Genomic DNA, 14,374 nt, shown 5'->3' on the forward strand with positions numbered 1-14,374 from the left:
TTGTGAGTGGTGATTTTCTCATAGATTTTTCAAGTAATATCACTTATCATGGCCTAATCTTCTCAAATACAATAAAGATGAGAGATGCGTTAAGTATACGAGTGAGTTGGACAGGTTGAGTAAACTTTGTTACCAACTCGCTTCCAAGCACTTGTCAGTCACGGCCCTACAACAGTATGGCGTAGCTGAAAAGATTAATGGAAGCGAGTGCTTTCACGCGCTGGTTTAAGAAATCCAAGAAGCATCGCGAACGTACTGTCATTATCTTTTGCTAAAACAAGGCAATAAAGGAATCGTGCTGTCCCTTTGGGATATACTTTTGTACTTGCTTGCGATCTTATCATTGGTAATATTATTAAACTTTTAATCAATTATAAATTGAAAAGAGATAAAAAGAAAAAAGCAAAATAAATAAAAAATTAAAATCATTCTTGCCGTCCCATAAGTTTATGGGATTACGTATTCTAGTCACTAATGATTTTGGTATTGTTGGGTAAACAACACACTACTAAAAGGTTTAATAAATCCTATTTATAATCGATTTTAATGTTATTGTGGCACCATGTCATGCCAAACTTTTTGTCCTAATGTATTCTTTTCATTCTTGGATTGTAGAATAACAAGAATCTAGTCGAAGGTGTTTTGAAACATATTTTTGGATGGTCGGACGAGAAAAAGTCATGAAAAGCTATTGGCCTGCAAGGGTTTGCAGGAGCTTTTGATGCTTAAATCAGTAAGGTATTCCAGTGAGAGAATTGAATCGAGAGATAGGGAGATAGAGAATGTGCATACTTGAAGATGTGTACCCCTTTTTATAAGAGACTCCATGGGGTTGCTTCTCCCTTCTCTCAAGTCTCAGACAGAGTTTTCATTCAAACTGGATTAAATGGACTTTCTTCAACACAGTTTATAAAAATATCATATGTCTATTTTTCATGTGGTTAAATAGTAAGGACAAAATTGAAAGAGTTACATTTTTTTTAAAAAAAAAAAAACGTTTTTTCAACTTTGTTCTTACTATTTAAAAAAAAAAAAAAAAAAGTATCTTTTACATGCAAAAATAACACATAGCATTTTTATATACAGGATCGAAAGAAGTTCCTTCGACTAGATTGGAAGAAAATCTGTCTAAAAGCCAATTTTTATCTCAGTAAAAGCTAATTTTAAATAGATAAAACACACAACGATTGATTATATATATATATATATATATATATATATATATATATATATATATATTTCCCTTTCTTGAAAAAAAACAAAACGCTAAGAGACAATTATCATCATGGTGAAGATCACAAAGGCCAAAAAAAAAGAAAAAGAAAAACAGATCCGGAAACAAAGGCAGGAGCAGTAAATTCTTAAAAGTCATCACTTGATTCAAGGACGTTGTTCAACAAGTCAAGCACATGAGTTACATTAAGTGTATATGTGTATATATATATATATACATCGGACTGCGACATTGATTTGTCTGTCGTCCGATTTTGCAACCACCAGTCCAACCTTCAAGTATATGGATGAAGATGGAGATCGATTGGGAGGGTTGGCCGGCGCCATTTATAAATATCTTAAATTGACATTGCTGACTAAACTATAGTTTTTTTAACTAAAGAATATAATTGTCATTGCGGTTTTATAGATAAAACAAATATAATTTTTAAATTATATATATATATATATATAGTTTGTATTTGTAAGTGTATTTTTTTTTTTTTTTTAAATGCGATATGTGTTTTCAAATTGCTGAAATAGTTTGTTAGGGTTTATGATTTAAAAATATTAATTTTAAAATGTACAATTTAAAAAAAGTGATTTTTAAAAATATTGTTTTTTTTTTTTTAAATAAATAAATTTGGAAAGAAACGTACATATATCTAAATAAATCCTTTTTGCTTACGATAGGAAGCAGCGTGCAATCTATAGCCTATAATATATATTATCTGTCTTTTGAAATTGAGTATTAATTAATAAGATTTACAAAATGTTCGTCATGTCAACTCCTTTTGCTAATCGCTCATCCAATTCAGATGTACCAAGAGCCCCCCCAACTACGCACCTAATAAATAAAAAATAATCTCATTCTTTTTTCTTTTTCTTTTTTAAGAATACTAAAAATAGATAAAAAACGAATATTTTAAATGCAATAATAAAAGTAAATAGTTAATTAAAAGGCTGAGTCAAATATAAATAAATACTTTAAAAAAGAAAAATAAAATTGTTAAAATAAAAAATTATTTTTTATCTCAATTTTAAGAGTTCGAGAAAGAGGTTAGTGTAGGGGTAAAGCAGAATTAAAGGTAATTAAAGCTTGTGATATGATAATTAATTACGCCAATTTCCATGCGTCGTTCCAAAGACTGCAAGTGACAGCTAGTGCTGCTTAATTAATTAGGACGTGACTGCCGGCGGGTTTGGACTGTACCCAAAATAATACCCCAGCTTGCAAATGGCTTGGATGATTTTTTTTTAATCGATGGACAATTTTTGACATTATCTATAAATTCAACAAAAATTTAATACCTTGGCCTTGTTTTGGCTTTTTGTGAATTCGGATTTTGTTTGTGGTTGCCGCCGACCTGTGTTGCCGCTTCGCTGCCTGCTATTAGGGTTTTCTTTCATGCGTTCCCACCGCGTCGAGCTCCCACACCCCTTGCGTTTCCAGCCTGCACGGGTCCTGCTTTGCCGGTCTTCTCTGCGCCCGTTCGCCGCCCACCGTCCACTGTTGGGCCTTTTGACGAGTCCCTGCCATGATGAGCTTCCAACGCCCCTTCGATTTTTGGTTCCCGGCGTGTGCGTGATCGGAGTGTGCTGCTTCTTTTCTTGTTTTATTTCCCTGTTTTGTTGCTTCTTTAAGATGTATTTGTGTTTTAGCGTATGGTTTTTCCCTGTATTGTTTAATTTCTCTGTTTTGTTAGGCTTGTAATAAGGTTCTTTCCTCTCTCACTCGATCTATGTCGCCTTCGGGTTAATTAGTTTTGGTCCAGACCTTTGAGTTGAGGATGTAATCATTATCTTGGCCTTCAGGTCGAAGATGAAGAGTTTCGGCATAAGAGTCTTTCCGCTCTCATGGTCGAGGAATAATTGTTATCCATGCATTTGGTTGAGTCTGTCTGTCACAAATCTAATACTAAATCTGATTTTAATCATGAGTTAGCGGATTTGTCTCAAATCTTGTACTAAACCTGGTAATTTTGTAGCTTTATGCTATAATTGCTTTAGAGCTTTGCTCTGTGATGTAAGAACGTTATGCTCGTGGTATTATTGAATGAAATGTTATGCTTTTCTCAAAAAAAAAAAAAAAATTCAATACAAAATTAAAAGATTAAGGGACTCAAATTAAGTTAATTGACCCGAATTAATTGTTTATTAAACAGGCCAGGTCAATTTTGAGTCAACTCGCTTAATCCATAAGTGACCATACTGTATGCATAAAATTCATATATATATTTGTTGCCATTTGAATTCATTTACAAGTCTAAACAAGTAAAATGGGTCATGTTTGGCTTAACCCAATGTTTATTAAATTGGTTATTTGGATCATGTCGTATATTCCACTAAGGCGCTAATTTAAATGAATTGTGTCAAGATTGAGGAGTTTGGCTTGTTTAACTAAATAGATTGTGTTCGGGTTGACCAGTGAGTCGACTCGACCCAACTTCAACATGTTAACACGAATTGTCAACCCTATATATAAAACTGTTACATGTTTCTTAAGCATGTAAGAAACACATTTTTCTTAATAATATTAAAAGAGCGAGAAAAATTTATATTATAAGGCATGTGCTTCTTACATGCTATTAAAAAAAATACATGATTCTCATATGCTTGCTTAAACATCACATGACGACAGTTTTTATAGATTGGATTGGAAGTTTCTCCGACTCTGTTGGAAGGAAACTCCCTCCTAAATAAATTAGCCAACACAAAAACAAGTCAGTGTTCCTATTATTTTCTTAGACAATCATATTGGTGATCAAAGTTTGGTTCATGGAACCTTTAATAATGGAAAGAAATTTCCTTTAAATTTGGACTTCACTCAAGCCCAAATTCATTGACAAAAACCGAGACACAGACATTTAAGCCGTTTATGTTCCAGAAATCCATCTATATTCCCTAATACTAAACTAAATTTACTACTAACGCATAAAAACGTATACCAACTTTGTCTTATCTAATTATCTTTTATGATCCACCTAATTTCATGACCTACTAATATTATTTTCTTTGGTAAGTCATGACATACTAATAATATTAAATCCACGTTTAGCGATTGTTGTAAGTTATCCAAATAGCAAACAAGGAATGCAAGACTATAAAAGGCTTGTATAAAAAAACAAACAAAAACAAAAACAAACACTAGCTTAGGGAACATTCCTCGCAACCAATTGTGTTCATATGTATACCCTTTAAAGATGTTTAAGTCACTTGTTTGACTAATTTTCTACTCTTCGGTTGTACTTCTGCATTGTTATTTTTGTTTTGGGTTTATTGTTGAAAATGTATCATCTTTTTCAAAGTTTTGATTCTATTGTAACTCTTTCCTAATTTGATTAGAAAAGAAAAAAGTACCAATAGTACTCCCTAAGAACATTCTAATTAACTATCCTCTTTGCCATTCCTCCCCAAAATCATTGGAGCATATATCTTCTTGACCTACCATTTTCCCCTGTCATCTAGCAGGAATCCTTCTGGCCAATACACATCCTCTCTTTTGCAGGCAAATCATTCTTATATTGGATTAAAATCATAATCCAACCGGCTGGATTATTAAAATCAAACTCAATTTGGCCTCATCTTTTCAAAATCTTTCTAGTCAACATCATCGATATGGTTTGTTTGGTTGACTAGGAATAAGGCCACTCGTGAAGGCCTCCTACCTCATGCTATCACCTTGGCCAACTAAGTTTGGAATGTTAAAAATTAATGCACTTTGATGAATCTTTCATATTCATTAATTGAATTTGTTTTGTGTATAGTTATAACTTATACTGTATTTTCAATTTTCTCGAAGGGCTTTAGAGTTGTCCAATGAGCCTATAACTACATGCCTTGCGATGCAATATAACATTTCAGAAAATTAATTAACTGGCAATTAATTATCTTTTTTGCCTCACAGCCTTATTTCATAAGGAATAAGACTTAGGGATCACACACTCCGCAAAGAGAGTCTATAGTGGAATAACTTAGTCCCACTACCAATGGTTCTCAGAGCAAAGAGCCCTGTTAACATAACTGTAACATTCCATGAGTTAAATCAATCAACTTTGATTAACGTTGAGTGTTACATGCAATTTCCACCAGACCAATTAACCAATGATGTTGCTCTAAATGCGCCTAACTACTCAGAGTATGAATTTGCGGAAACATAATGAATAATCTGAGACTATTAACATATATATGATCTAAATAACATTATGCATCATCATTATAGATTTCGAGCTTCCAAATAGACCTTCGTAGAACATTAATAATTAAATACTAACTAAGCAAACCTGACGTTGTAAGCCATTCACTCGGAATCTTTATCTTAGCGAATTTTTCACTCTACAGCCTGACAACCTGCTAATCTGCAAAACATTAAAGTGTTTGGCAGGTAGAAAAAAGTTACTACGTAAGTCCACGGCTTGGTAAGTATACTAATATGAACCTAACCAATGTAATGAGCTTAAATAACAATTTTCATACCCTATGAATATTAAACGTGGATTTTTCTTAAAAGTATGTGTAGCTCCCGTTATTATGTCGTTAAGGAAAAATAAAGTTTATTTTGTAGTATAGTGGCATAATACCATAGCAGGTTGCATATATTTGAATGAAATAGATTATATATATATATATATATATATATATATATATTAACATTAATCATAGCTTTCCTTCGTATATATAGTATATTCATCCCCTTAACCTATTCTTGGTAGAGTTGGCGCTATTGAGAGGGACCCATAGTACAATATCAGTGCTCTGAATATTTTTGCATATCGTTTTTTATTAGCAGCCCGACCGATTTCAACTTCGGGTGGCTAATGCTACAAGTAAAGCCGTAACTGTGACCAGTGATCCCATCTGTATATGGTGTGCCCGTCACAAAACAATTATTGGATCCAAGGCCAAATATAAATACTAACTTATGTGACCATAGGATTAAACCCATATAATAGTAGCCCACGAGCCATGATCATGTCATAAGATGCAAGTATTCTTCATTTTAAGAAAATTATATATAAGCATTTGATCATGAAGTAGTCTCCCTAAAACACACTAAAAAAAACCCTAATTTGAGCATTCTGGTCTACAATGATTGATCACATTGCAGGAGTGATGGATCACTATTGAGTAGTGATGGATCACAATCCTCAAATAATCAATCAGGGCCTATTCCATAACCCATTTTAGGTCTTTAATTCTAAGTGTCTAGCACTCAATCTAACCAAAACTACTCGTGCTAGAGAGTTCTAAAGCTCCAAAAACATGCACTTAACAAATCTAAAACACATAGGTATTAAAAGTTTCACATTTAATACAAAACTAGTAAAGGTATTACCTTTATTACCAATGAAGGATCAAAAAAAAAAAAAAAACATCATACAAAAGATTGTGTGTGAGACTGTATAAAACATTGATTCAAACTCGTGCTTGCAAAATCAATCCACAAAACATAACCACACATAACAACACATAAAATTATAAATCCTTTCTTTTGAAAACAAATAACAACACATGAAATCACGTATCATTTCTTCTGAAAACAACCCCAACCTAGACGGTTAGACCAACACTGTAACACTCCGATCTCATATTGAGAAGATAAGGAGTAACCCACATAAAGTATGTGGTTTATAAGTTAAGTCTCATACTATTTAGTTACTAAGTTAAACATGAACTTTATAAAAAATTATAGGAAAACTTCAAATTAACTAATTCTTTTGAATTGATAGATCAACGTATTTTCTTGAGTTGGTATTAAGTTTATCTTCCCAATATATAAACCCAGGGTGTTTCACACACTTTAAATGATCACAATGTATTTAAACAAATTGAAGTTAATGAAATGAAAATAACTAAATAATAAGGTTTAATTTTGGGTTATACCAATTTTCTAGATCTTCTAGAACTAGCTACCAAGCTCATTGACAACTGTTTCTAGCTAAAAAGCAATAAAGTACTGCCTTTTGTTTTTATCCCTCTTAGCAATAGTACACCACTTCAATAATCACAGATTATGTTTTTTTCCAGTCTAAAACCCATGCTTTAAAAGATCAAACAATTAATGTATTTAAACAAATTAAGGTTAATAAAAGAACAATAACTAAAGAAAAAAGGTTTTGGATTATACCAATTTTCTAGATCTTCCAAAATTAACAAGTACTGTGGTGGCTAAAAAACAACAAAGCATATATACTGCCTTTAATTTGCTTTTACTTCTCTTACAACTTTGGCAGAACTAGTACAGTGATCAAAATGGTCCATTAATTCTTTCTGGTAGACCTAGAGGTCAAACACAGGCAAATAGATAGATCAGCTGCACCGCATGCCCATCTCAACTAAAATACATCCACCAACAAACACCAATTGGATGATGATCATGAATCATGAAAAAAGACATTATTTAAAAAGAAAAGAAAGAAAGAAAAATGGGATAGAATAATTCGTACTTAATTAAAGCACAATCATGGAGAGGGCATGCAAGCTATCATCATCCTCTATCTGTGGAGCCTGTGGCCGGCTTGCATGGCTCCCCCTCCGGTAAACGAGCCGAAGAGCTCGCTCCAGTCTGGAGCCGCCGCCAAAAGCCGACTGATCAGCCGATCCAAACGCAATCTGACCCAACTGAAAGAAGAAGAGCCTGGATGCATCGACGACGCCGGCGTAGGTTCGAGGAAGGAATGGGAAGCTGAAGGAAAGTTTGAGCAGAAAAGGCCATACCAAACTGCATACGATGGGGCCGAGGCTTCCGGACTGGGAAAGGAGGTTGAGCTTGGCTAATGCCAGCATAGGCAACACCATGGTTGATTAATATTATGGTCTGGTAATTAATCATCACCATGCAATATTATATATATATATATATATATATATATGACTGGAGATTTTATTTTCTTGCATTTTTCTCGGGAAACAAATGGAAGTTAAGGTTTTGGCCCTTTTGGGTAATGATTTGGAGAGTAAAGAACATTGAAAGGACCTCGTGGTCCTTTTGGGTAATGATTTGGAGAGTAAAGAACATTGAAAGGACCTCGTGGTCCTTTTGGGTAATGATTTGGAGAGTAAAGAACATTGAATGGACCTCGTGGTCCGGAACTAACCTTTCAAAAAAAAAAAAAAAAATCTCTGTTTGCTTTTGCTGGCATGTTCCTGTTTCTGTTCCTGTTCCGTCGTGTTATAAAGATTAAAGGATATATCAATGTGTTTCTTTCATTACTCACAAAAAAAGAAAAAAGAAAAAAAAAAAAGGGTGTTATTTTCATTGTCTTTACACCAATATACACGTGGCGGCAAGGAAGGAGCTGAAGGGAGCGGGGCCATGGCCTCCCGCCAGCTTCCACCTATAACAAAAAAATTATTAAAAAAGTTTTTTATAATTTTTAAACTTGTTAGAAAAAAAAAAAAATTTGTTTTTTTTTCTTCTTAATTTAGTATCTGGATTTTTTTTTTTTTTTTAGATAATTGCAAAATTGATTCATGTGGTTAACCTAAATTACAAATCGCTTCATATTGTATAAAGAATAATTTATAGGTCCTTGTAGTTGGCCTAAATTATAAATCACTCATTGTGATATAAAAAATAATTTATAGATCCTCAAAGTATGCCAAAATAACAGTTTAGTTCCAAAAATTAATATCCGTGAAGTAACTTAACAGAATTGGTTATTTTGTCACATCATACAGTAAATTAACCTAATATCTTATATCCTCAACATTTTACTCTGTGCGTAACCCTCTCTCATTTTCATCTTCCTCACCATGATTTGAGAGCATTTTGCAAGAATTTGACTGTCGCATTTTGTAAAGCGGCCGAGGAAGATGAAGATGAGGATGAAGGAGGATTACACATGGAGTAAAATTTTGGGATATAAGATATTAGATTAATTTACTATAACAATATGTCGACGTGGAGTGATGGCTGATGTGTAATCTTAGCTGGCATTGTAAAATGATGTGAAAAATCATTATTGTCATTTTTGAAAGTCAAAAATTAATAATAACACATATAACGTTTTTGTTGGATATGACGTGGCAAAGTGACCAATTTTGTTAACTTACTTAACAAAAACTGATTTTAAGGAGTAAACTGTTATTTTGGTATACCTTGAGGACCTATAAATTATTTTTTATATCACGGTGAGTGATTTGTAGTTTAGGTCAACTACATAGACCTATAAATTGTTTTTTATACCTTATGAAGTACGTGATTTGTAATTTTGATCAACTATAAAGATTAATTTTACATTTATCCCATTTTTTTTTCATTATTTAGGGTTTTCCGTGTGGCGGACTCAGAAATTTTGGATATGAGGGTAAAAAAATATGTTTGAATAGAAGATTAAATTAATGTATAAAAAATAAGATTAGTATCGGTTTAATATTGAAAAAAAATAAACAGAATAACTAGGTTTTAATATGTTTCAATTTTTCAACTCAAATATCTATTAAAATAAAACCTGACATTCTGTCTTTTCTTCTTAGTTGTAGAGCTTCAGCTCATACATTAGCATTCTTGGTAGTCTCACCAAATTTTATTTACCAAAATAATCAAAATATACTTTTCTCTATTTTAACTATTCACTTTTTTAAAGCACCCCCAACAGCCTCACTATTTTAACTATCAACTTTTACTATTCCATTTAAATATTATTTTTAAATACTTTTATATATATATATATTTGAAATTTTTCAAAGAATAAGGAAGAAGAGAGAAAATTTATATTATTTTTTATTCATTTAGTGAATGAACAATACTCACTATCTTTAGTGAGTACTGTTCACTCACAATTTTATTTTGATTAAAATAGTGAGTCTAAAAAGTGAAGATTTAAGTCACTTTTGTCAAATTACTACGTTAAGAACTCTTTTCCGTGACTATTGCTCATGCTTAATTTTTTTTAATAACAAATTTGGGTTATTTGAGATTTGGGTATAAAATGATTTTTGTTCTAATAGGGGGCCATGGGCGAAGCCCTTTTTTTTCTTTTTATTTTTTTATGAGCAAGGATAAAGCTTAATTATTTTAACATAAATATATAAATTTAACTATTTATATACATATATTATATTAAAAAATATATAAAAAAGTGCCACCGGCATATAAATTACCAAATTAGAAATGGGTTTCACGGAATTATTGAAGATGAGCATGACGTGAACGAAAAGCACATGGCCTGGGATAAAATCAAGTGGTAGCTGGAGAGCATCGGCAGGACCAATTTAGGTTTAAGCCATGAATTTTAGAAAAGGAATGGACATCTCGATGCCACGTGGCGCTGCTCCATTCGCTAGTGTGGGATGCAGATCGTGGACCACCTTAATGCATGTTGTGGGAGGAAACTTCCTTGAAGTTTCGTAAGGGACAGATTTGTCAGAGTGAAAATGTGCACAAAATGCACAACACGTAAGATTATAAATGACAGTGACGCCAAGGACACAAAGGGTTAAATGATTAGGCCAGAGTATGGGTTCGGTAGATATCAGTTCAGTCAGCATCGGTGTTAGTGTCAGTAGAAATATTTTTACTTAACGATTCATGAAACTCAGTTAATTAACTGCTTTTATACCGACAAAGAATATTTTTAACTTTTTGGTAAATAAATAGTCGGTTACAAGTTTTTATGTTAAGATTAATAAATTTTTTTGTAATTATAACATTAGTAAAACATATGCTTTATAAATAGTAAATTCATGGAACATGGACCAAATGAACAACCAAAACACAAAAAAAAAACTTACCAGATAAAATTTAAAATTCACTTAAAAAATTGGTTAAGTCGGTTAATTGTCGGTTAACTAACAAAAATAAAATTCTACTGCCTACCAAACTAAATCAAATCGATGTCGAAACTGTATTTTTATTTTGCCTACTAACTTCCTGAAGTCGGTTATCAATAAGTTTTGAAGATTTGATGGCTGTTGGTAAGTAGAAAATGGTTAATTTGCCCACCCCTATAAATGATAGAGAAGTGATATTAATCGGTCAACTTCTTGCTTAATTTGTTCAACTATTTTCCCTTGCAATAATAAGGTTGGTGCAATTTAAAAATATGGATTTTAAAATGTGTGATTTTAAAATTCAATTAAGTATTTGGCAAAATCGTAGTCTGACATTTAAAATCACAATTTAACCTTAAAATTGTGCATTTTTTTTTTTTAAAAAAAAAAAACTCTTTACCTTCAATTTGAAAGCATAGATTTTTTACATTTTCAAATTGCAATTTTTAAAAAATGCTATCCCAAACAATTTATTTTCTGCAATTTAGTTTAAAATTGAACTTTTTGTCTATGAAATCACAATGTAAATATAGGCCTATTTTTAGAGTTCGAGTTCGAAAAATTAAGGTTGCATTGGGTTTGCCAAATTTAATAAAGTAATGCTACACGAGCTCTCATTTCCAACCCAGAACTTCAAGAACTTCTTAGCTAAGTCCCTCAACTTAAGAATTTTCCTCCAATTTATGTAGCATTTTGTTGGATTTTAAGTTGCCAAAAGTTTCTCCCTTTTAGCAAGTTCATCTTAACCTAAGCTACCCAAAGAGAATCGGATTAAGCAAAAAGGTTCTAAGTATGCTTTAATATTGCAGCTATGTTCCATTCTTCTAATCTCTTAAGCCATAGTCCACCTTTCTTTGGTGTACAATTTACCTCTTCATTTCCACTTCATAGAAACTAATTGATCCTTTGTTCAATGGCTTTGATAATTTTCTTGGGAAACGTTCGGGCTCATTTGGGAGTGCGAGTTATATCATCAACAATGGGAATGGTAGAGTTGGGCTCCGAAACCTTCATATGAGTGCTGTGGCTTCTTTCCTCTTCTACCCTCTCTTGGTTATCTTTAGTAGGCATAGACACTTAATTGTCTACTTGTTTCCTGAACTCAGTGTTACAATGGCTTGCACATGTTCTTGCCCATGAGTAGGGGCAGAAGAACTTCCAACAACAAACTGCCATTTTGGGTTAGGCACATGTTGACTAGGGAACTTTCCCTTCTCTTTTTCACCCAATTGATTTGCTAACTAGCCAATTTGCCCTACCATCTTGGCAATAGCTTGAGTGTTGACCATGGTGGAGTTCTTAATCTCATGTATGGATTGGCTAGTTAGCTGCATGAACACTTTTAATGTGTCTTCCAAAGATGACTGTGGTGCAGATGATGGCACTTGAGTCGTAGATTGAAAATCAGGAGGCTGGCCTTGATGAGCTGAGCGGAATTGATTCTGAACCTGTGAAGGAAATCCAGAATGGTTATGATTCTGAGTATGATTAGAAGCTCACCCTTGATTTAGTGGTTGATTTTGCCTCCAAGAGATATTGGGGTGATTCCGCCACCTTGGATTATAGATCTCAGCAAAAGGTCCACTTGATGGTTTCCTATAGTCGTTGAAGGCATTTAAATTCATTTACAAGTCTAAACAAGTAAAATGGGTCATGTTTGGCTTAACCCAATGTTTATTAAATTGGTTATGCGGATCATGTCGTATATTCCACTAAGGCGCTAATTTAAATGAATTGTGTCAAGATTGAGGAGTTTGGCTTGTTTAACTAAATAGATTGTGTTCGGGTTGACCAGTGAGTCGACTCGACCCAACTTCAACATGTTAACACGAATTGTCAACCCTATATATAAAACTGTTACATGTTTCTTAAGCATGTAAGAAACACATTTTTCTTAATAATATTAAAAGAGCGAGAAAAATTTATATTATAAGGCATGTGCTTCTTACATGCTATTAAAAAAAATACATGATTCTCATATGCTTGCTTAAACATCACATGACGACAGTTTTTATAGATTGGATTGGAAGTTTCTCCGACTCTGTTGGAAGGAAACTCCCTCCTAAATAAATTAGCCAACGCAAAAACAAGTCAGTGTTCCTATTATTTTCTTAGACAATCATATTGGTGATCAAAGTTTGGTTCATGGAACCTTTAATAATGGAAAGAAATTTCCTTTAAATTTGGGCTTCACTCAAGCCCAAATTCATTGACAAAGTTTTTTTTTTTTTTTTTGTGTGTGTGTCGGTTGGTCCGAGACACAGACATTGAAGCCGTTTATGTTCCAGAAATCCATCTATATTCCCTAATACTAAACTAAATTTACTACTAACGTATAAAAATGTATACCAACTTTGTCTTATCTAATTATCTTTTATGATCCACCTAATTTCATGACCTACTAATATTATTTTCTTTGGTAAGTCATGACATACTAATAATATTAAATCCACCTTTAGCGATTGTTGTAAGTTATCCAAATAGCAAACAAGGAATGCAAGACCATAAAAGGCTTGTATAAAAAAACAAACATTCCTCGCATCCAATTCTATTCATATGTATACCATTCAAAGATGTCTGAGTCACTTGTTTGACTAATTTTATACTCTTCGGTTGTACTTCTGCGTTGTTATTTTTGATTTGGGTTTATTGTTGAAAACGTATCATCTTTTTCAAAGTTTTGATTCTATTGTAACTCTTTCCTAATTTGATTAGAAAAGAAAAAAGTACCAATAGTACTCCCTAAGAACATTCTAATTAACTATCCTCTTTGCCATTCCTCCCCAAAATCATTGGAGCATATATCTTCTTGACCTACCATTTTCCCCTGTCATCTAGCAGGAATCCTTCTGGCCAACACATATCCTCTCTTTTGCAGGCAAATCATTCTTATATTGGATTAAAATCATAATCCAACCGGCTGAATTATTAAAATCGAACTCAATTTGGCCTCATCTTTTCAAAATCTTTCTAGTCAACATCATCGATATGGTTTGTTTGGTTGACTAGGAATAAGGCCACTCGTGAAGGCCTCCTACCTCATGCTATCACCTTGGCCAACTAAGTTTGGAATGTTAAAAATTAATGCACTTTCATGAATCTTTCATATTCATTAATTGAATTTGTTTTGTGTATAGTTATAACTTATACTGTATTTTCAATTTTCTCGAAGGGCTTTAGAGTTGTCCAATGAGCCTATAACTAAATGCCTTGTGATGCAGTATAACATTTCAAAAAATTAATTAACTGGTAATTAATTATCTCTTTTGCCTCACAGCCTCACTTCATAAGAAATAAGACTTAGGGATCACACACTCTGCAAAGAGAGTCTATAGTGGAATAACTTAGTTCCACTGCCAATGGTTCTTAGAGCATAGAGCCCTATTAA

The 14,374-nt window shown here is 32.9% G+C and overlaps 1 long non-coding RNA gene across 1 annotated transcript; it reads right to left on the reverse strand.

Annotated features, from left to right (window-relative positions):
* Positions 1-5,248: 5,248 nt before the first annotated feature.
* LOC132175542 (uncharacterized) lies at positions 5,249-8,288 on the reverse strand. The gene is made up of 2 exons (XR_009439439.1): positions 7,659-8,288; positions 5,249-5,570 (listed from the first exon to the last, which is right to left on the reverse strand). It is a non-coding gene; the product is annotated as an uncharacterized LOC132175542 (long non-coding RNA).
* Between the last annotated feature and the right edge of the window lie 6,086 nt (positions 8,289-14,374).

Source organism: Corylus avellana, chromosome ca3 (assembly GCF_901000735.1).
Source record: "Corylus avellana chromosome ca3, CavTom2PMs-1.0".
NCBI lineage: Eukaryota > Viridiplantae > Streptophyta > Magnoliopsida > Fagales > Betulaceae > Corylus > Corylus avellana.